This window comes from Taudactylus pleione, unplaced genomic scaffold (genome assembly GCF_031769625.1).
Source record: "Taudactylus pleione unplaced genomic scaffold, aTauple2 ptg000087l, whole genome shotgun sequence".
In the NCBI taxonomy this organism is placed as follows: Eukaryota; Metazoa; Chordata; class Amphibia; order Anura; family Myobatrachidae; genus Taudactylus; species Taudactylus pleione.
The window spans coordinates 2,822,668-2,846,868 of record NW_028284489.1 but is presented as its reverse complement, the minus strand read 5'-3'; the positions used below and the strand labels follow the sequence as shown (position 1 = coordinate 2,846,868).

At 43.0% G+C, this 24,201-nt stretch overlaps 1 protein-coding gene and 1 long non-coding RNA gene across 2 annotated transcripts in view; one reads left to right on the top strand and one right to left on the bottom strand.

The window, feature by feature from the left end:
- LOC148529030 (single-stranded DNA-binding protein 3-like) overlaps window positions 1–24,201 on the bottom strand; it is a 551,001-nt gene that overhangs the window by 243,006 nt on the left and 283,794 nt on the right. The gene's annotated exons all lie outside the window — the stretch shown is intronic.
- The window catches only part of LOC148529031 (uncharacterized), a 77,847-nt gene continuing 53,970 nt past the window's right edge, over window positions 325–24,201 (top strand). Inside the window, exons 1-2 of the long non-coding RNA XR_015877850.1 lie at window positions 325–425; window positions 7,631–7,693. This is a non-coding gene — a long non-coding RNA (uncharacterized LOC148529031). The remainder of the gene's footprint in view (window positions 426–7,630; window positions 7,694–24,201) is intronic.

Here is a 24,201-nt window from a genome sequence, read left to right as displayed (position 1 = left end):
CTGATGTGAATGGCCAAATATTCTCTATAAAAGCACTGCGGAATATATGTGTGTGCTACATAAATAACTGTTAATAAATAAATAAAATCACATTATGTTTACAGTGTTAAATATAACCTTTAATTATATACCCTTAAGCACTGGAATGACTATTGCTTTAAAAGAAAAAATATTAAAAGAAGGATTAGCTGATTTGCTTTCCAGTGTATAGAACGGTTAAAAAGAAGCACATATTGCAAACCTCATTCGTGTAGTAATGAATCCCCTTTTTTCCCTCCCACTCTATTCCTTCATGAGCTGTCAATACTAAATGGGTTTCCAGAGGAACGCAGCAGAGAGCGGTGGCTTCCTGCCGAGGGTAGAGTTGGGCTAGCGGGGCAATGCAGGAGGAGAGAGACATGTCTTGTATCCCAGGCAACAATCCGGTAAGCACACTGCAGCAGCATGGTACAGACAAAATGACATTTGTCACTTGTGAAGTTGTGAAATGCCTAATGAAACATAAGGACTCCCAACCGCAATAGCAAACTGGTAATAACAGCCTGATTGGCTGTTTTACTTCTGTAGGCTGTCTTAATGTGCAAGAAGGCAGTAGCAGGCCAGTGTTATAGGAATATCTGACATGTTGCATGTATACACACAAAGAAGAAGTGACATGTTTTACTGCACAAATTAAAAACATCTGACTGATATGAACATGAACAGGTCTGTATTAAATTTAAAAAAAAAGTGTTGTAAGTCAAGTCCTTCCAACTGTTCCAGCAAATATTACTTTACAACTCTTCATCCAAATGGTTCCTCTTTTGAATCGTCAGTATGCAACAGATTTTTAATTTTCATTAACAAAACTCTTAACTTTACCTCTTTAAAATGTTGGCAGGTGGCATATTATCGCTAATATTTGTGCAGTTTTGAACTTGGACCCATGAAGATCCTGTTAAGCTTGTCTAGTGGTCAGCAGAGGTCTAAAAGTCCCATAGGGGTCTATTCATTATCCCTAAGTTTCATAAAAGCAGGTGAAATGACCCCTTACTGTGGTACTGTGTACACAAATAATACCAGAATGCAAGACCACATTGGGGATCAGAACTGATGTGAGAGTTGGTTGTGAAGATCTCCGTTTGTCAATCATAGATTGGTCGGTGAATCTTGAGTTTTAGTGGGGTGTGTAAGTTATGCAATGTAACAGAGAGACACTCATCGCCAGGGTCGGCTCGAGGCATGTTCGACCAGTGCAGTCGAACAGAGGCACCACCTCATAGAGGCCGCACCCCTCCCAGCCATTCTCGATTTCAGCGGGACAATACCATTTTCAGGCACTGCCCTGCTGTTGCACCCGCGGGACGAAGTGTCCCGCGGGCGCTAGGGAGGTTGGGCACCTCCTCCGCCATAGCTGTGCGGCGGTGCCGGCCCCGGAGAAGAAGAATGGATGCCGCGCGCATGCATTAAGTGCAGGGAGAGAGCTTGGGGCAGCCCAACTACTGACGTAGTGCTGGGCTCTTCCCCAGCCTGACGTTAAGTGGGAGGAGTGCCATACGTGCCTGCTCCCAAATAGCGTCATTTAGGCCTATGGTAATTAGGCCACACCCCTTTTCTGTGTTTGGGGCGTCCGGGTCCCTCTCTGCACAGGGCGCGGTTCCCGCTTCTGTAAGAATCATACACCTAATGCTCACATTGTATGTAGGCTTGGTTTGGAATAATTTTGAAACCTAGTTATCACTAAAGGATGCAGTCATATTGTCTAAAGTTATGATGTGAACATTGTTGAAATGTCACTTTGAACATGTCGTCTTGTGCAGAATGAAGTCATGTTCACAATGTCGACATGTGAAATGCAAGGACTGGCAGCGGAGGGCTAGGGTTACAGTACAGGAGGGGAGGGTTAGTCTACGGGAGGGCAGAGCTAGGGTTAGGCACTAAAAGCAGATTGGTATTAAGCTGTGGAAGGGGAGGGGAGGGGAGATTAGTGTTAGGCACTAGGGGGCGGGTAAGAATTAGGTGTTAGGGTTAGACATACTCACCACTGGCAGTGCAGCTGGATCCGCATGAAGTTATCATCACCTGATCACTGGACCTGAAAGACACTGCTTGAGTGGCCAAACCAGGGAAGTCAGCACTAAACATTTTGTCCAGGGCCATAACTAGGGTGGTGCTGCCGATGCAATCGCACTGACCGCAGGGTGCCCTGGGGTGAAAACCGTCCGCCCACCACAATTTTTATTTGCTGAGCCGACCGCTGCCATGTATATCAGCAGCAGTGTGCGCCAGGCTCCTTCACAGCAGCTTCTGGCGTCTGTAAACCTCCCTCAGCTCCACTTTCCCCGGCTGGCGCTTTCTGTAGGTCATGACTTCTCCGCTCCACACTCCCACGGTGGCACTGGCAACAGTAAGGAGCAGTTGTATTTGGGCGTGCAGACACGACGACAGGTAGGGTCCGGTCCAGGCAGTACTCCAGTTAGACTGACAGTGTCAGTCCTACTCCAAACACAGGTGTCAGTCACTCAGCCTAGGCCTGGTCATAGACTATTATTGACCAGGTGAGTGCTGCTGACTGCATATAGGAGAGAGATCCACGGGGAGGAAGGGGGAGTTTGGGAGAAAGTTGATTTACAACATGACCTGATATTATATTAATATTATCCATACTGTGCTAAGTATAGGGTATTAATGTAGCAGATGGCCACCAAATATACAATAATGTACCTTCATTTAAATAAGATGATGGCAAACAAGAAGACATTATTGTATATTTGGTAGTCAATTATGATAATTCTAGTTTATTGGGCAGGTGAGTGCTGCATCTGGGGAGGGGGGCACCATTGCTCTTTCTCGCACAGGGCACCAGAATGTCTAGATAAGGCTGTGATTTTGTCGATATTCTAATCAGGTCGAAATTTCATCAGTGTTGACATGATGAATGTCGACAAAATATACCACAACCCACTGTAATGACTATTTTAAAATAGTTTCTCTACCTAGAGTTACTTGCTAAGATTAAAGAACATGCATTAATGTTTTGGGGGTCATCTACCATCCACCCAACTTTTGGTGGTTAAGCAGGCAGAAGAAAACTCCTAGACAATCTATTCCCTTGCTCTACTAGAGGGCAATGCCATTGTCCAAAGACATTCATGCGTGAGCTTCCCGCTATATAGTACCAACTCTCAATTTGGAAGTTTCAGATTAACAAGGCCTGTACGGCATAAGACCGTTGCTGTTCTTGAGACCTGTCAGAGAAACTACATAATGGAAAAGATGGCCAATATCAGGAGCTTGCATAAACACATCAGCCAATGAGATCAATTACACTATGTACACCTGATCTCACTGGCCAGTGAGTGTATACAGGACCAAATCATTAACTATTCTTCCTGATGCAATTATTTTCCTTTTGCTATGTGCAGCTGTGCTAGGCCACCTTCATGGGGTACATTGTGAGAGTAGTAGTGTAGCTTTCCTCTGGCATTTGTGGGAAAGGTAAGTATTCAATAAGTGGGCGTGCATAAGGGGTCATTATTATATTGCCACAATATATATGATTTCTGTACTGTATAGTATATCCACTGGCATTGTATAGTTATCAGATAAGTGGTGTCTCCTTTTTATATAGTGTAGGGTCTGCATTGAACAGTGGTCATTAGTATACATCATGTATTACACATCGGACAATAAAATTCTTACTGCTTTGCATAGTAATTATTACAATTAATTTTTATATGGTACAGGTTGAGTCTCCCATATCCAAATATTCCGAAATAAGGAATATTTTTAGCATGACTGAGATAATGATACCTTTGATTTTTGATGGTTCAATGTACACAAACTTTGTCTAAGGCACAAATTATTAAAAATATTGTATAAAATTACCTTCAGGCTGTGTGTGTAAAAGGTGTATATGAAACATAAATGAATTTCATTTCTGTACACAAACTTTGCTTGAGCCACAAAATTATTGAAAATATTGTATAAAATTACCTGCAGGCTGTGTGTATAAGGTGTATATAACACATGAATGCATTCTGTGTGTATATTAGGGTCCCATTCCCAAGATATTTCATTATGGTATGCAATTATTCCAAAATACGGAATATTCCGTTATCCAAAATTCCCCTGGTCACAAGTATTTTGGGAATGGGAGACTCAACCTGTATCGACATAATTTGAATGTTTTCTATATTGTATATCAAAATGAACAAATCCCCCATGTTTTAATTTGCAAGCTATGTATAGATAAGCAATTGGTGGTAACAAGTGCTGACAACAACTGTCATTTAGTTTTGTATTCATATGTGGTATGCAATCAGCTAGCTGACATTCGGAAGTTCGTCATTCAAGATGTTGACACCGGAATGTTGTCGACATATTTTTTGTTGATTAGTTAGGGTTATACTGGGGCTAAAATAAGCAAAAACCATATGTCATCATTCTGCTGTCAACATGCTAAATGTGGACATTCTGATTGTGTTAAGATTTTAATCATGTTGACATAATTGTACATCAACATGTTGGTTGTCAACCTAATGTCCATGTCTACATTCTGAATGTAAACTTTCTGAATGTTGACTAGTCCTACCGCCCCCTTCATATAGCACATTACATCTACTTTTCTGAGGAGACTATTCATTATCACTTAGGGTTCTATTTAGTACAATCCGCATTTGTAATGCAGATTGTAGTGTGATATTAAAGACTGAATTCGCACTGCGAATTCAGGCAATATCACAGGGATTGTGATAAAGCTCTGTCCCTGCGAATCCCCTCCACACACTTATCACGGTATTTTCACAAAAAATACTGTGACAAGTGCCGACACATGCGCCGAACAACTGTCACTAAGCCCCGCCCCCTGTGATCGCGGACCCCCCGTGACCCCCACCTCCCTCCTCCCTTAATTACACTTACCTGCAGTCATCGGTGCTCCGGTACTGTTCTCCGTGGCTCCGGTCAGTTGACATCCCATACTGCACTGGGACTCGGTCAGGTGACGACCAGGCACCAGTGCAGGCTGGGAGACCAGCTGACCGGAGGGAGGACATCACCCGGAGCCCTGATCACCGGTCTCTGGACTCAGGTAAGTTTTTTTTTTTAATACTATTTTTTTTTTCTTTTTTTAAGCAGTGATCAGCGTTTTGTCTGTTTAGACCACTGGGGCCGGCTCCAGGCTCTGCTCTGCCCGTTATAGCAGAGCAGGAGTCCGGTAACCAGGGAAAACCCTGTATAACGCCACCTCCAGGTGGCGTTATTATCACAGGGCTTTCCTGGTATTTTTTCACAATTTATTTTTAGTAACTTTGGCCAGATCACATTTCCCATTACATTTGTGGGAAATACGATCTGATTACTAAAAATAAGTGATAATTAGGGCTTGGCGTAGAATTTTATGAATTCTACTCCAATTGCCCTTTAGGCAATTGTAGTAACTTTAGGTAATATTAAAATAATGTGAAAAGCGTGTGAAAACACCCTTTTCCACTTTATTTTAGTAAAAATAATGTTAATAAACAGAGCCCTTAATATCTACAAAAACTTAAAAATTTACATTTTCGCCTACTTTTGTAGAAATTAAGTTTTCGGGACATTCATCATAAAGGTAACACATGAGAAATCACAGATATGTCCTGCTTACCTTTCACTTGCGATGTGGCCTGCTGTCAGGGCCGTAACTAGGGTAGTGCGACCAGTGCCATGGCACAGGGCACCGCAGGGCAGGGCAGGGGGCGCTGTTTGGACCTGTCAACTTTCCTGCTTATTATCATTCTCACTTGTAGCTTCCTCTTCTTTTATCCCCAGCATCTCCTGGCCTCCCCTATCTCTTCCCTGGCCCTTCCCCATGAGGCCATGGCCCTTTTTCAGGTGCACTATCTTATGTCCCTATTTTAAAAATGGGGGGGGGGGGGGCGCCAATGCTCTCTCTGGCACAGGGCACCAAAAAATCTAGTTACGTCTCTGCCTACACTAGTATGGTGACAAAAATTCATCAAGCTCCGAAAATACAATATTTTCGAAGCTTGACTACTGGAGCATTCGCCATCTTCAGATGGTGTTTGCTCCCGCACTCGGCGCTTGCCCCGCTCCTTCCCTATGGATCCCTTTCATGATCCCTCCGCCCTTGTCCGGATCCTTCTGACAGACGCCAGGGCTTTGTGCGCCTGCGAGTCAGACTCGGCAGTGCTAAGTATTACTGCTCTGATAGGGTAGGCAGCTGATTTTCGGATCAGCTGTCTCTGCATCAGAGCAATGATGAATTGCTCCGATGCTCACCGTGGGTTAGTATGTTAATATCGGGGTCCGCTCGGACTCTCTGCAGACTCTCTCACCCTGTCACCCACCACACCTGTACCCGCAAACTCTCTCACACTGTCACCTACCACATCTGCCTCGCAGACTCTCACCCACCACATCTGCCCTGCAGACTCTTGCCCTGTCACCCACCACACCTGTTGGCGCAGACACTCACCTTGTCACCCAGAACATCTGTCGACTTTCTCAGCATCATTCACCATATCTGTCCCTGCGCAAAACTTTCTCACCCTATCACTCACCACACCTGTCCCCATGCAGACTCTCTCATCCTGTCACCCACCACACCTATCTCCACAGACTCTCCCACCCTGCCAAACACCAAACCTGTCCCCGCAGACACAGGATGCAGCCGTTGCGGGTGCCGGTGCTGCCTTAGAATGAGAGAAAGGAGGGGACTGTGAACCTTTCCCTCTCTTCTGTTCTGCTACTGACAAGTTAAGTCAATCTTCTGTGGGGGCTGGGGCAATTAATAAGTGTTTATTGTTTTCCTGTGCTGTCCAATATGTTTGCTTTTTTTCTTTGGGGGCCAATGTGTTTTTTTTATTTTTGTGTGGCACAATGTGTGTGTTTGTTAATAATATAAATAATAATGAAAGTATTAATTATGGATCTATTTGGAAGAGGGAGGGGCTGTAACAATTTTGCACAGGGTGCTAATAGACCCTGGGCCAGAGGTGGTTATTAAAGAGGCTGAAGGGTGCCATGAGTTGAATATTGAAGGAGTGCTGTGAGGTGGACAATGAAAGGGACTGTGAGGGGTGTCCGTGAGTGCTCTGAGGTGGACAGTGTGCGGTTTTGGAAGGAGTGTCAGAGTGAGCTGTGGGGGGTATCAGTGCTGGGAAGGGGCAATGTGTGCTGTAAGGTGGGCAGTGAGGTGGGTCACTGTGAGGCGCTGGATGTGCTGTGGGGGGGCAATGCTTGAGTTGGGAGGGAGGTCAGTGTGCTGGGAGGAGTGCAGTGAGAGGGTCAGTGAGAGCTGTGAGGGGGTCAGTGTGATATGAAGTAAACGAGCAATGAGACAGCTGTGACAAGGGACCCAGGGGCAATGAGGGAGATATGCAGGGAGGGCTTGATGAGACAGCTATGGAAGGAGCAATCAGAAAGCTATGCAAGGGCAATGAGCCAACAATGGAAGGGGCAATCAGAGCGAAATGGAGGGAGAGGGCAAATAGGCAGCTATGGACGGGGCAGTAATATAGATATGGGCAGGGAGAGGGCATCCATGCATTCTAATGCTTTATGTTTCCCTGGCAGTTGCAGATTCAGGGGGAGGGATCTAAATTATTTGACACTTATTAAATGCATTTATTCCCTCTCTCTTTTCCAGATAGGTCCAAAACTTTCCAAGATTTAGACAACTATGAACGGAGCTTAAAACACCAACTCACAGGTACAGTAGGACATAACTTTTCATGGTCTTAGTTATTGCATGTACTCCATGCCCCCAGCATGCTAAAAATGAGTGCAAGGTTTATAAATACAGCATTCCCTTTGAGGCCACGCCCCTTGTTCAAGGCCACACCCACTTCTCCAGGAGAGAGAGCCCTCCCCCTCTTCCCCTGTCATTTTCTTCTGGATCTGCCCCTGACCAGGACAGTCCTGACTCCTGATGTTTATTATTTGACCCTGATCATGCGATGATCTGTTTAATTAACCTAGGAGCCATTCCTGTGTGGAAGCCTTTGCTTCTAATATGGTTGGTGTGCCTAAATTACCCAGGTGTTTTCATCATCTTTGTTTATTGCTACATTTATTAAATAATAATAGCACCCAAACAAAACCCTAATTTTCGGTACATATTTAATTATACAGATGAAACACTTTCAAATGTCACGCCGCCTGGTTTTTTTTTTGTTACTACTGTATAGCCTTTCCGCAAATTTTCCAGGCTCACTATTGTGCTGTAACTAGGGATGTGCGCCGAACCATTTTTGAAGGATTTGGATTTGGTTGTAATTCGTCGTCCGGCTTTGGATTTGGCTTTGCCAAATTGCGGTGACTGGCTTTGGATTTGGATTTTTTTACAAAAATTAACAATAAAAAGCTAAAATTACATAAATTGGGCTTTTAATAACCTTAATTTCCAGTCATTTACAGTCAATTTAGACCATCTCACAGTTTAAATTATAGTTTTCACCATTATTGGCCAAAGGTTGCAGTGAGCTGACTGGTTACCAAGCGACAAAGCAGCGGCACAGACACCGCAGTTTAAAGCACATCTATGACACATTGCCACACAGCAGTGGCAGAAATGAAAAGTAGTGCACCCACCCAGTGGGGTACGGCCAGCAGAATCACAGTACTTGTTTACATAGTGGGCTACTGCCCTAGGAGTCACAGTGCACAATCTTATTCACATTACACCGCACATAGTGTCCCTGATTCACATTACACCATAAAGTAGTGTCCCTTATTTATGTTACAACACACAGTAGTGCCCCTGGCGGCTGTGTGTTTGTGTCTGTGTAGGGCAGATCGCTATCACAGCGGTCTGCCCTACACTAGAGGAGCCCTGACGTCGGATTCTCTCAAGAGAAGCCGACATCAGGAGGCCGTCGTTCGGCCCCGAACGGGGATACGAGTCAGGCAGGGAACACCCGAACAGGGTTCGGGTGGACTCGGATCCCCTATGTTCAGAGCGGTTCAGATTCCACAGAATCCGAACCGCTCATCTCTAGCTGTAACACATCCCAGCTTTTTAAAAGCGAATGTGATAAATGGTGGAAAGTCCAGCAGTGATCGAGAATGCAGCTTGGCTGATTTGATCGTTTATTCACTTGTAAAAATCGTTCAATCGTCCATATCTTTGACATGTAGGGCATGCATCGCCCAACGATGCACGTTCCCGCATGTCAGATAACGATATCTGACATCGACTGTGTTTGCAGATAGATTTGGACAATTTCATTCATTTTAATACTGTCAGAAATCGTTCAATTGTTCATGAAATCGTTGGTCAAATCGTTCATCGTTGATCTAGCAAGTCTGACCTTGTGTATACACCATTAGAGTGAGCGTTAACATGTTTGCAGGGATCGCTAATGACTAATGAGTTAACAGTGATGTGCCAGTATAATTAACAATTAACCAATTTTCTAATAAATAGATCACAACAGATATATCTAAACAAGTTTAATATCCACAGATAACAATATGTCCACAGATTGACAGGTTTCTAATGTGCCACCTGTAAAACTCTAAGTAGAGTGTAATTTTTAAATGAATTAGCTTTTATTAGATCTGCAGCTACAGACTTGAAACGTCTTTATTTTAAGCTTTTTCTCACACTACATTTTGTGGAAAGTGCATTCTATTTATGGTTTGTTTGCTCTGTAAGACTTACATGATAGCCACCTCTGCAGGAGAAAGCTGTCACCCAGCCTGTGTACACACACTGTATCTAAGTATATAGATCTACATCTGTGTAGCAAAAATATAATCTATGAGAAGAACGTATGCAGAGACTAGTGGTTATCATTCACAAAACAACATTCACCATCTGCCACTGACTGGAGAGCATGTGAAAAGAATGGTTGGTAAGAAAACAACCTTTTTTGTTGCTAGGCAGAAAGTTATCACGGTCCTCCAGCCCCTAAATCACATTCATGTGTTATTTTACTGCTGTTACTCTGAAACACACGCCACTCTAGTCTGAGAGATGCAGAAGTCCTCACTTGTCTCCTTATTCCAGCATGGGTTAGGGTACAGTTTTTTGAGATCATAAGCCATTGTGGCTAGAATTAAAGGTCAATATAACATAAATAGCATGATAACTGAGGTGGTTAATGATGATATGTACAGTTTAGAGAAATGGCTATCCCCCAAATATATTTACATGTTAAATCTCTCTCACACCAACTTGCATACCGCCTGGAGACCTTTTTGGGAGATGTTCACGTTACCTACTGTTCCTTGATGCCTTTGCAATTCCTCATTCACCTGTCAGATAAATTTAAATACTATCCCCCATAAGGCTATTTCTATGGTTCATTGGCATATCTATAATGGGTGCAGGGTGTGCAGTGTACACGAAGCTTTGGGTCAAAGGGGTCCTTGCTCCACTCACCCTGCACCTGGAAATGACCTATTAAGTTAACAGGCTGCTGGCAGCACCATCTTTCTAGCAAAGTCTTCCTTAATATGGCACAGAAGATATCCAAGGCTCTGTCACTATGCACAAGTCTTTGCCATCTTCTGCGCAGGTGCCATATTAAAAAAAATAATTGTCAGAAAGACAGCACCTCCAGTAGACTGGTAACTTGGATGGGAGGGGGCATGCAGAAAACAACTGCACACAGCCCCCCTTGTTAAAAATGCTCCTTCTGTGTCAGCCATCTTTTCATGTTGCTAAATGTCTTTACCCATTTTAAAAAATGGTCTATGTACATGCATAATTTGGAGAAAATGGAATGTTCTCTTGCTCAGGAAGGCTAAAACATGGAATGAGCTGAAACATCTATTCTAAAGGTGTAGTACGGGAGTTACAATGTGAGGACCCAATTTGGCTATAATGGATTTGCATGATTAATGCTAGGTACACATTAAACGATGTGTGTACCCAGCAGCGCACAATGCGACTGAACGATATATCAGACGGTCCTACATACCTCCCGATATGTTGTTTCCCCGCTGCATCTACAAGCGTGGTGTCATTCCTCAAATCATCAGATTGGCATGCTATGCAGTCAGATCTGAAGATGTGACAAATGATGCGTGGGGGCGCGCGAGAAAGTGTACACATTTGACGATGTGGAAGATTTGTCGTTCCGATCTGTCGAAAATTGGCAAATCGTCCAATACATTGTCTAATGTGTACCCAGCTTAAGTTTAAATATTCAAGTTGAAAAAAATTATGTTCAGAACTGCTACATTCCTAGCTACAACATATCCTCAGTTATGGCGAGCAGGAGTCTAGCAAACACATCCGGCTTTATCATCTAACCGGCCTGCGAGTTGTGAGCAGCTGCCAAAATAATAGAACAACCAGTCAGAATGATAAAGTACTATAGGACTCTTTGTAATACTGTGCGCTCCTTGTTCACATTAAACATTGATAACTGCATTACTGCTAAACCTATTCCCTTCACCTATCGCACAGTGAAAAAGGAAACCTCACTTTTGACGTATAGCAATCAACCAATTTTGTTATATAGTACTAAAGTTCACATTTGCTGTTGAACACCTATTCATTTAGGGAGAGTAAGTGCCCTGGTCACATGGGTGGGCTTTGAATACTAGAAGAGTCAAGTTGCCACAGGCCTGAATGAAAACAGTATGCATCAGCAAAATGGTCATTAGAGTCCTGGGCACACATTATCTGCCCCATCAATTCAAAGTGGACAATATTGCTGTGGAAGCCTCCGGGAAGAAGAAAATGAAATACAACCACAGGCAATGTGATTTACATGGCATACCTCTGCAGGAGTCATACAGATTTTTAGAGGAACCATCAGTGCTTTAGGGCATTCGAACAGTGCTTTAAAGGGAAATTCATTTGAAAATGTATCCACCTCTAGGCTTTAGACAGTTGAATAGGCAATAAATGTAGACCACATAGGAAAGGAGGAACTGAGACCCATGCAGCACTGGTCCATGCTATATTCATCAGGGAGACCCAGCATGAGAAACACACTGTGTACATATATTTAACATATTAATCAAACACACAAGATATGCGTCATACTGGCTTTCCTGTTGACTCTTCAGTCATTGATTAACTAAGCGGTAGCCCAACTGTGTAGATAAGCAAGTCACATTCAGTCTCAGCAGTTCCCATTGTGGACGCAGTACATGATGCACCAATGTTTAGGGTTTAGGAGTATAAACGTTGGCTTAGGAAGACTTAATGCAATTGAACCACATAATTCTCAACCTGTCCATTTCCTTACAGTAGTAATAGTAATCTAGGGAACTTCCTTATATTAGTAATACTAATCTAGGGAACATTTATTTTGCAGACAAACATTTTGGCCACAGCCCCAACATTTAATTAAAAAAAATTTATTGCATTTTTTCAAAAGGCAATGACCCCATCTGAGTCCATCTAGCACTTTAACCCTCAATATTTCCCATGATTCCCTACCTCTTATACTGTCACTAGGCTCTCCCATGCTCCCAGCTATCTTGTCTTCCAGCTGAGGATTACGCTCCTTCCCTATGATACTTCTCTGGTATTTTGCCTCTCAACCTAATAACATTGTTATAGGCAGCTAAGGACAATGGGCCTGATTTATTACGGATCGCTACTGTGAATGTAATATTGATTTGCACGCAGTCTCACTACGATGATATGCTAATCCATTGCGATCGCTATGCCATCGCAGCACAACATAAGGATGCCCACCTTACCTTACACACATTCATAATGTTTAGCAAGACTGCAAAACCATCGGTAACAGAGTATCATCACAGCCTCACGCACATTTGCACAACGTCTGACCTTACTCAGGAATTGCTAACCTCGTTGCACGCTGTGAGTACACAAGCTGCGTATGGCATCGCAGTGTATATGTTATGCACGCTCATGCAACGGCGTTCAAATGCACTGGCACGCCTGCGTTTCACTGACCACCCCCCCTGGCAACACCCCCAAATGATACTTCCTGTCAATCGCTCTGTGATGAGTCTGCGTAGCCATTGTCATTACAAGTGACTGAGGCTGAGTATGTAACCTTGTTTATGTTTTTGCTGGGTGACGATGGGACAACAGTTCATACCTCATACCGTGTTTCCCCCGATAATAAGACACATTTTTTTTTTCTGCTCAAAAAAACTCCATAGGGCAGAGGTTCCCAATCACGGTCCTCAAGGCTCCCCAACAGTTCAGGTTTTAGAGATATCCATGGTTGAGCACAGGTGATTTAATTAGTACCTCAGTCAATTTGATTTAGCCACCTGTGCTTAACCATGGATATCACTAAAACATGAACTGTTGGGGAGCGTTGAGGACCGCGTATGGGAACCTCTGCCATAGGGCTTATTTTCGGGGTAGGGCTTATTTTAATTAACATTGACAGCAATTTCAATAAACAGGTAAGTGTGAACAAAAAAATCTACCTTTATTCAAAAATGGTCTCTACTCTCCTCCGCGGCGCAGCTGTAAATGACGCTGCCACGCACACCAGCTGCCGCTCGCTCACTGTGAGAGAGTGAGACACTGCAGCTGAGATTGGATGCCAAGCAGAGCTGGGGGCATTTTAGTGTAGCGCAGGGACCGGACAAAATGGGGATTTTGTTAGGGCTTATTTTCGGGGTAGGACTTATTTTGGACCGTTTTTCAAAAGTAAGGGTAGGGCTTATTTTCGGGGTAGGTCTTGTTATCGGGGAAACACAGTATCTCAATCATTTGATGTCTTCTTCCAAATACTTTATTATGCTTCCCAAATATTAGCTAAAAGTATATCAGAATTAATTTATTTGTATTAACCCTAGATCTGTGTTTCTCAACCTCGGTCCTCATGGAACCCTAACAGTGTGTGTTTGCAACGTATCCTCAGGAATAATTAGTACCCCTGTAGATCTATTACACTGGGGAACAGTCAAACTGTTGCCAGGGATTTAAGAGTTGATTTTGATTACTATTGTGCTCCTGATCATGAATATGCCATGCTTATTTTCAATTGGCTCTAGTCTTTGAGATATGCATATGTATTTAATATTTATGAAAAATTTAATTAAGCAATGTTAAAAATAGTTAAACAGTTATTTTTTTAATTATGATTAAATTTGATTCGTAAAATGTTATAAAAAGATCCAGGATAATTACATACATAAGTGCTAGGAAGCTATGAGAACCGTTTTTTGTAGGATTTTCTTTTGTATTCTTGTTGTGAGCAGGCCCTCTGCAGAGTCCAACAGTAATCGGCCATCATGTGATGATCCCATCTTCCTTGATATCTTTCTTACATTACCTGAATACCCTGGTGGAACCGTTCACCCTGTTCTTCACTTAAATCTCCTAGATTGGACGGGAAGTGATCTAAATGGCTGTACAAAAAATGTACTTTAATGCTCATGTTGGCACCTACTTTCTCGAAACATTTTAGCATGTTGTGGACTAATTCATGATAGTTGTCTGCCTTGTGATTGGCCAAAAATTTTTGAATGACCGATTCGGTTTCAGTCATAGATGTGGTAAAATTTGGATCCTTTACCAGTTTCCGTATCTATGGGCCGTCAAAAATTCCTGCCTTTACTTTTTCAATACTAAGAGATGGAAATGTTCGACAAATATACGTGAAACAATCGCCTGACTTGTCCAATGCTTTTACAAATTGTTTCATTAAACCCAGTTTGATATGGAGAGGTGGCAGTATGATTTTTTTTCCTGCCAATTAAGAGCTCATGAATGATGTTGGCTTCTCCTATAGTTATAACTTCTCTTGGAGACAATACGGTTTGCTGTCAGTGCTTTTGTTTTGCAAGACTATCTCCATAAGCATATGTGACAAGGATACTTAGTATATCCCCTTTGCTGCCCTAGAAGAAAGTTTACCATTTTTAAATCGACACAAACAGACCACTGATGCTGAGAATAACTTGATATTTTCATACTGTTCTTTAAGTTTTGTTGAATGACCAATAGGAATTGACGCAAATGTATTCCCATTGTGCAGTAATATGCATTTTAAGCTCCTTTTAGAACTATCCGGTCTTCTGCTCGATATTCTGGTAAGCCCATCATCTGGAGAAGTTCCGGAATATTGTTGCAATACACAAGATTGTTATCTTGGCTAAAGAACGGCAGTATGGCTTGCTCTGTATTTCGATACGACGTTATAGTAACATCCGGCTGAAGACAGTGCTTTTTTTTAAGTCTGGATGCTAAACGCTCAGCTCCTTTTTTCGATAAATTCAAGTCACGAATTAAATCGTTTAGTTCCTTTTGAGAAAATTTGTTTGGAGTAGAGGAACTTTCTTCAAACTCACTTTCATCTGTGTTGTCACTAGCACTGGATGAAATTAACATTTCCATATCATCACATTCAACTTCCCACAAAGAACTGAATGATGGTACAGGTAAATCTTCACTATGTGGTATAGGTTGTTTTGCAGAATTCATACTTGGGTATTCCCATTTGTGTTTCTTTAATCAATTCATACCCTTCACATTTACAGCACAAAAATAGCAGGCACTCAAGTGATCGTGTGGTCTTCTGCACATGCACAGTAGGATGCCAGATGGGCTTCTGGGTCATAGACCCGGAAGTCCCTCCATCGTAAAGGGCTGATCTTACCTTTGCGGTGTTCATCATGCATACCGGCATTACCAACACCGGCATGCATGCGAAGACCGGCGGGATGCGTCATGCATCCTGTACTGAAGCTATATGATCTGCATGTACTGTTAAAGTTCCATGAGGACAGAGTTTGAGAAACTTTGATATTAATAAAGTAAATACAAATTCTAATAAAAGAAAAAGACACTACATGGACAATTATCGCTTTTATAATCTAATCTGACTTGTGAGTGCAATGTGTCAATCCAGTTAAAGAGACTTTTTTTTAATGTGTCGGTGTATTTACTTTCCACTAAGTGCATATAATGGAATACGCTCCTATGATTTCTGGAAACAGATGGTTTGCACAATAAGTTGACAATGTAAAGATTCTTTCCTCCTAAACTCCAGACCTAGGTCTTATGTGATGCTCACTTTATTATTAAACAACTGAAATTGCACTTAGCAGAAACAACAGAATTTGTACAGATTACCATCACCCAAAATAAAGGTCATTTTAAGGCCCTTTATAGTATCTTCAGAAACCTGAATCTGGCAGATTGAAATGAAATGTGCTTGTGTCCAGCCCCTGCAGTTTACCACCTTATTCTTCCTGAAAAAAGAAACCCTACTTTTGCATTTGTGTGCATATACCATATGCTTTGCTATCTTCCTACAACGCATATACAGTATGTGATCTTCCCCCAAAATGTGGTCCATGATGCACAGTGAGCCCCCTTATAATAGCAACAACTACCATTACCTAACAAAGCCCCTATAGTTCCGAAGACATACAGCCCAAAAATAAATATTCTGTTCTTTAAATGTAATAATATACACATCATCAGAACTGGGACTAAAAACATTGTAAATAAAACAGGCGTATTCTCAGGTAAAAAAAAAAAGACTAAAAATAAACGCTCTGCGCTAGGACACACACAGGACCTTGCGTCTCACTTGTGCCAGGCGTCTCTTGCCACATGGCTTATTGAGGCTAGATGTATGAGGATACATTTGTAGGTCATAAGCACCAATTTCTAAAAAATTATTAGTAAGTGTCAGTACTAATATTGAGGGTGCTGAAGTACCTGCATCACCCACACAGATGCCTCCGATGACCCAGGTTGCTTCATTCTAGACACACCCCTCCCAACTACAAAAATATGTTGCAAGGAATTTCTTCCTGTCAGTCCACACAAAATAAGGCACTTCCATTTGTTTCTACAAGTGCTCTAAGCATTTTACAAGAACCATTTTCAAAAGCTCTGTGTGCTATTAGGAGTTTAACAAAGCCAGGTTCCACTTTAAGGTCTAGCTTCAAACAGTGAGGTTATTCTGGCATGTTTCCGCACTCAGAAATGGTCCACATGCACAAGAGCCAGCAGGGATGATCAGGAGCATAGTTGCTGGCTTCTGCACAACCACCTTCTGCCTGTCCCTCCAGCCTGTCTGCTGCAGTAATGATGTCCAGATGTGACTGGCCCACTGCAGTACATGCTGGCAGCCAGGAGGGTGGGTGATTCCAGGCCAAAGCACACTTCGCTCATTTCTCTGTAACAAATGAAATAACTGTTAGAGCATACTAAAGTTACATTGTGTTACAGAGTTCATTTTTAGGGAATCGGTATGAAATACCGATGGACGGGATGCCGGCTGTCAGTACACTAACAGTGGCATCCCAATGCTTCAAATCCTGACAGGGGAACAGTAAGTAATGTTCCCCTGTCCTATTTACCCCCTAACCCTCCTTTCCTGCACCCTAATACTAACCCTCCCTACTCCGCACCCTCCTGGTAAATTCCTAACCCTAACCCTCCCCCCCCCTTAGTGCCTAAACTTCCCCGGTGGTGCCTGATCCTAATTCACCCTGCCCGGAGCCTTACCCTAAGTCCCCCTGGGCTGCCTAAAATTAATTCTCAAGGCGTCCCGATTGTTTTTTGGATGTCAGTGCAATACATTAAAATTACATGGTTTGTTTCTACGTGTGTTTTGTTTGTTTACATATTCTACCCCATTTTAGTACAATATAAGATTGTTTAGAGAATTTATTTGTTCTTTAGCTATAGCCTATATGTAATCCAATATATAAAAACCAGATTTCTACTTTTTCTATAAAGGTGTTGTCCACACTACAAACATTGCCTTGTTCTGAATGTCAGACTGATATTGTATTTTACTGTACTTTACGTCTCTGTACTGAGATCTGTCTGAAACTAACAGATACCAGATCCAGCAGGTTTCTCTTGACTAAATTCCCAGCCAAAGGTTGCTTTCAAAACAAAATCTTCTCAGAGAACCTCATGCTCTCAAGAAGGCACTGAAAAGTGAATTAATTGTATTATTTAAACTTGCCCTTCTACATCTATACTAATATAATAAGAACGTTGTGTTTGTTTGTTCCAAGTTGGCGCAAAAACTACTGAATCGCTTTTCATGAAAACTGCATCATTTAGTAGTGGAAACTCCTAGAATGACCTGCGCTTTGACCTGCGCTTTGACCTGCGCTTTGTTTCATCTTGATCCAATCCAAGTTAAAGCTGAGCAATAACAAAAACAAAATTTATAGACATCATCAATGCAAGAGATAGGTGTGGCACCAAGTGCACGGCCGGTAAGGGGTGGGGGGAGAGGTGCTTTAGACCTGTGTTCACTTGAATGGTATCCAGATAGATGGTGAACAATGTAAAGGTCGACATCAATGGGTCAACACCAGATGGTTAACATGCAATAGGTCGACAGGTACTAAAGGTCGACAGGGTTAAAAGGTCGATACAAACATGATTGACACTTTTTTGTGGTTTTACATAAGTCTTAAGGATAGGGCGAGTGTTAGGTTTAGGCACTTGGGGGAGGGTTAGGCTGGAAGAGGGGACGGTTAGGGTTAGGCACTACACGGAGGGTTAAGGTTAGGCTAGGGTTAGGTTACCATTTGAACCTGTTGACCTCTTGTCCCCGTCAGCCATCTGGTGTCGACCCATTGACAGTCGACCTTTATATTGCCAAACTTTTTTAACACACCCCACTTGAATAGGATAGGATACATAGCATTCTGTGCCCAGGGCACACATTGGTGTGAGTGGTGGGTGAAGGTCAGTGGCGTTGGAGGCAAATTATAATTTGGTGCCCCCCCCGTCACAGCCGCTGACACTGTAATGTAGCAATTCGCATGCAGATAGGCTATAGATAGACGAAGGCAGCAGCTGATGATCTGACATGGGCTCTCCACTAGTGTATGGTGGCTTTTCAGGTGCCGGGATGGGGTGCCATGTATTGGGCGGCCGTGACGATACACTCCGGGTACATAGTTACAGCCCTAAGTGGGGTGAATATGTTGTAGACAATGGAGGAGGTGCCCCTTCAGAGCTGGAGCCCGACGGTAGGTGCCTCAATTGTCTCCCATAGTTCTGCCCCTGGTGAAGGTGCTGCTGCAAGCAGTCTGTATAGCGCTGCTGGTCACGTGGGCCACTGCCGCGACAGGGCCCCCTATGTAAAACAATAGAACTAGAAGACTTCAAATAAAAAAGAAAAAATGTTGGCAAAAGCATCGTGGGTGTAGCTGCAGGCAACAGCTAGGTTTTTATAAAGAACAATAGCTAATAAAGATACATGTTTCTTCTCATCAGTTTGACCATGGGGTTTATTTATTGTACAGAGTTTTAGTTTTAATTTCTGGTTTGCGGCAATTTTGCCAGAGGGGCTTACATCTGCAATTTTTATTAAAGGCATTTAATTCAATTGTAGTTTGAAATACTGCAGGAAAAATACATATGCATAACTATCTCACTATATAGCAATGATCTAACACTGTATAGGATTTGAAAAAAGGAATGCATATATCTGAAGCACTGTATGAGTCACACGAGTGACTAATGTATTAAAGACACAAATAGAATACTAACATTAATCCAATATTTCAATGTGCCAAATATGAAAAATACAGTACTAATATATCAATGTCCAGTGGGTGTTAGTGACTGCCTGCCACAGATTGTATACACCTAACTACAAAGCTCTATTCATGGCTGGCATAACTGATGATTGTTTCACGCCACTAGGCACTCTACTCCTGATTTCTTAGAATAAGCAACTCATGGCAGAAAATTATATTTGGTAATGTACATATGATCAATATCTTTTGTGCGCCACACAAGATGGCTGTAGGATTCCAGCAAAAATTATCAATTGAAAAAATGTGTTGGCATCTTTATATAAAATGCTCTTGCTTTGAATGATTTTCTAAACCCTTATTAGTACTGTAATGCCAACAAGTGTTTGTGGAGGGTAGAAGGATATCGGAGCAAACTCTTTCACTTGTCCTAAATCACAGCATTCAGTGTGCATTCTGCTGATTTTCCACAGCCTACTTGGGGATCTTGCAAGATGAGAAATGTGCAGAGGAAATGCCAACAGAATGAATACATTGTAAACTCAAAATGTTGGAGATTCCCTGAGATATGATTTGAGGCGATTGGAAAAAATAATGTAACTAAAAAGATGTCGGACATCTTTTCAGAATCAAATTATGCATTATTTATCCATTTTTCCTGAACTAAACTGAATTTTAAAGCAACCAGGATGTAGGTCAACTTGCAAAGGGGGAGAGTGCAATTTTGTGGGCAAGGTGGCATATAAATGGCTAGCCACGACTTCCCTGAAACTTCTGGGACATCATGCCACTGTCTTCCATTGTAATTGTGAGTTGAGTATAAAGCAAGTTGGCGGGCAATTCTAATATTAATTCTTCCACACATAAACCTCTTCAATATTGTATTCTCTAGTATTGTACAGTATGCTAACTCTATATATAACACGAAACAAAGTTTTCAGTCCCCAATGAAAGTCATTTATGGTGAATTTTGTAAAGTGTTAACTGTATTTTTCTCAGTTTAGTTGGAAGTTTGTGAAAATAAGATTTATGACAATTTTCCAACCGAAACATACTGTACATGTTTAATATGCAACATGTGTAACTTAGGAAACACTCCAAAATATGTGTTTTACTTATGGTCTGAGTATATAAAGTTGTGTATTTTCCCTGCCACTGCTGTTGCTTGCTCTTCACTGTATTATTAGGGCTTTCTCCCTTCTGTCCAATGCTTGTGTCCCAGGGTTGACTAGCCCATATGGGTACAGGGGAAATCTCCAGTGATCCCTACTGTCTGAGGGTGCACCCGCTCCTCTAGTGGTCAGGTTCCAGACTGTGTACTCAAATGATATATTGTTACTCTCAGGGCCACCATGAGCTGCACTGGTCTGGAGCACTGGCCATATCGTGAGGCGTGGTCACGCAGCAGCACTGCAAAGGGGGCATTTGTTCCCCTCCGCAGCTGACCCGGGCCCCTCTAACATGTTCAGGCCTGGGTAATCAGTACCCGCCCTCACCCCTTCTTGGCATCCCGGGTTACACTATTAGAGGGTCAGTTGTCAGGTGGAACAAGACCATTGATGAACATAGCTGTTCGGTTCGCTTCTATAGAATTAGAAACTACACCAAGATTCATCCTCCTGCCAATCAATGGGTAGTCACGACACAACCCTGTTTCCTCTTCTTGTTGGATATGGGCTTTAACATAATGAACACAGTTACTGCCAGTGATTGGAATGGCATCATAGTTCTGCATTCATTCACTATCCTCCAATTAAGTAATCTCAGTGGGAAAAGCTTAGATTACAATGACATGTAATAGCAGGTTCCACAAAGAACTACATATTCTAGCTCACTTGACAAATATGTTAAAATCTACAACGCACAAGTAGATAAGGGTAGAGGCATTACTATTATAAAATATGCTTTTTTTTCATAAAAGGCAGCAGAAAAGATAATTAAAGACATACATCTTCATTCACCCTCTCAAACTGCAGTGCTCCTCTTTTAGGATCCTACAGGATGTTCTCCCTCTAAGGAATAGTCTAGCTGGTTGCAGCCTGTGTTGATACATATGGATATACAGCGCTAACCTACAGGAGCAGATTTTCAAACACCTTGCTGCCTGGCTACCACATTTATTATGTATGCCGTTGGGGAGATCAAGTTACTACTCTGTTAATGCAGGGGCAGCTTGGCAGAACTGGAATTAACCCTGTCTGGTGGGAATCACATCGCCCACTATTACACAACAAGCAATGGCTCCATCTGCCCTAGGGGTCAAATGTAAAATAGAAGCATTCACCTGACATATGACTAGGAACATACTGATGTCTGTGTGGTGTTGTTAAAGGATAAAATTAATTGAAATATAAATATATACAGTTTATACACACATATATTAGTATATAACTCTTGCTAATGCATCGTAATGCCCCACTCCATGAAGTGCAATAATGCAAAGAGCACCATCAGACCTTCGTAGAAGGACAGTGATGATGTCAGTGGCACCATCGCACTGCAAATCATTCTCCTACCATCACGTCTCTGTCTGCCCTGACTTGTGTTCTTTAATGCTTCATAGTTCTCATGACAATGGGCATGATTCAGCAAGGATCGCAATAGCAGCACGCAGGCAGCTTTTCAATTGCGATCCTTGCAATAATGCAATTGCAGACGGAGGTCGCAGGCTGGGATCACCATCATGACCAACAGTGGTCGATGGTCGCGATGGTGGACGGCGCTGGGCGGGCGGCCAGCTGAGTAAGCCTAAGCTTACTCAGGCTGGCCGGCTTGTGAGCCCAGCAGACTGCGTACGTCCGCACAGTCTCTGGGAGTCCTGCACATGCGCAGATTCGCGAGAATCGGGAATCTGCGTTCAGCAGTGCACTTGCGTGCACTGCTGAATCAAGCCCTATGTACTGTAATATATTTTTGGTAAAAAGGTCTAGACATGTTTTACTCCTTCGCTGATGAGCCTACTTTGCCACATTTTGGGCTGGTAACATTCCAACATTAATATCAGTAACTGTTTTGCAGTACACAACTTGATTTCTTTCTCAGAAGACTGAGTTTCCAGAAAATAGTATTAGTTTGCTTATTTCACTTCATATGGCAAATATAATCTACTGAAAATGGCCAAAATGTGTGTATTTTTTTTGTCTAACCACCATCAAGACATACTTTGTAATTCTTCCTTTGGCATTAATCTACCTTTTCAAAATTGTAAAAAACTATATTCTACACGTTTTCATAAAATAACCTGCACATTTAAATGGAATGCATAAAATGTGCAGGAATAAAGTAGTAGCCCAACAAGGCACAAAAATTGAAAAAAATGAGACAACTTACCACATCATGTGTTTACTGATGTCAGGATGGGGGAAATATGGGCTTCAGTAGTATAGGGTGATAATAGGGTGATAATATCTTGTGATCACAAGAAAAATACTAAAGGGGGAATATTGTTTGAAAGAAAGGACTTGTTAAATGGCCTTGCCCATCCACCTATTAGTATTTTTTTAGTGTAGTTTGATATTGTCTGGTGATAACAAGTGATCACCAAACAATAACCGCAGCGGCAGGGGCAGAACTACCGGCTGTGCAGCTGATGCGGTACACCGAGGTCCCCTGGGGACTTAATGACCCACGGCTGCGACTTGGGCGCCGTCTACACCCTGCCTACTAACCCATAATGGCCCTGTAAACTTAAGCCAACATGTAGTGCCAGTCGTGCGCCCGTTATGATATAGTGTGCGAGCGATGCACCTGGCTGTCCTCGGCTAATCCTCTCTGGTGTATTCACTGTAGGGCTCTCTTATAGTGACAGATTGAAATACATGGAGATGAGACCTCACTCATCTACTTAGGATAAGACATCATGACGTCTCAGCCCCATGTGTCTAATGGTGGGAACACACCAGAAAGATATATCTGCAGATTCAGTGAAGAAGACAATAGGAAGACAGGAAAAAGCAAAACGCAAGGTACAAAATCATATATGTAGTGCATGCTGCAATCAGTGGCGTAACTACTGCCCCCGCAGCCCCCGCGGTGGCTTGGAGGCGCTGGGTAGCTTGGGGGCGGCGGGGGCAGTAGTAGTAACTACGGAGGGTGCAGGGGGTGCGGTCGCACCTCCTGCACCCTCCATCTGCCGGGTACCCGCTGAGTGTGTTGCCAGCGGGCGCCCGGCTCCTATTCAAACCTCCAGCGGCAGCCGGAGGACGGAGCTCCCTCCGTCTTCCGGGTCCCGCACGGCACTATGGGAGTGACGTAATGATGTCACTCCCATAGTGCCGAGGAACAGACGCCAGGAACGGAGCTCAGGAGTGAGCTCCGTCTTCCGGGGCCGCAGATCACTATGGGAGTGACGTAATGACGTCACTCCCATAGTGCCGAGGAGCGGACGCCGGGGTATGGACGGCAGCAGCACTGGAGCGGGGATAAAGGTAAGTGTTTGTGTTTTTTTCTTTTGTGTGTGTGTGTTTGTTTGTGTGCGCGTGGAGGGGGGGAGCAACTACAGGGGGCTAACTACAGGGGGCTAACTACAGGCGGCTAACTACAGGGGGCTAACTACAGGCGGCTAACTACTAGAAGGGGCACTACAGGGGGCTAACTGCTAGAAGGGGCACTACAGGGGGCCCTGCATAATGGGCACTACTACAGGGGGCCCTGCATAATGGGCACTACTACAGGGGGCATTGCATAATGGGCACTACTACAGGGGGCATTGCATAAGGGGCACTACTACAGGGGGCATTGCATAATGGGCACTACTACAGGGGACATTGCAAAAGGGGCACTACTACAGGGGGC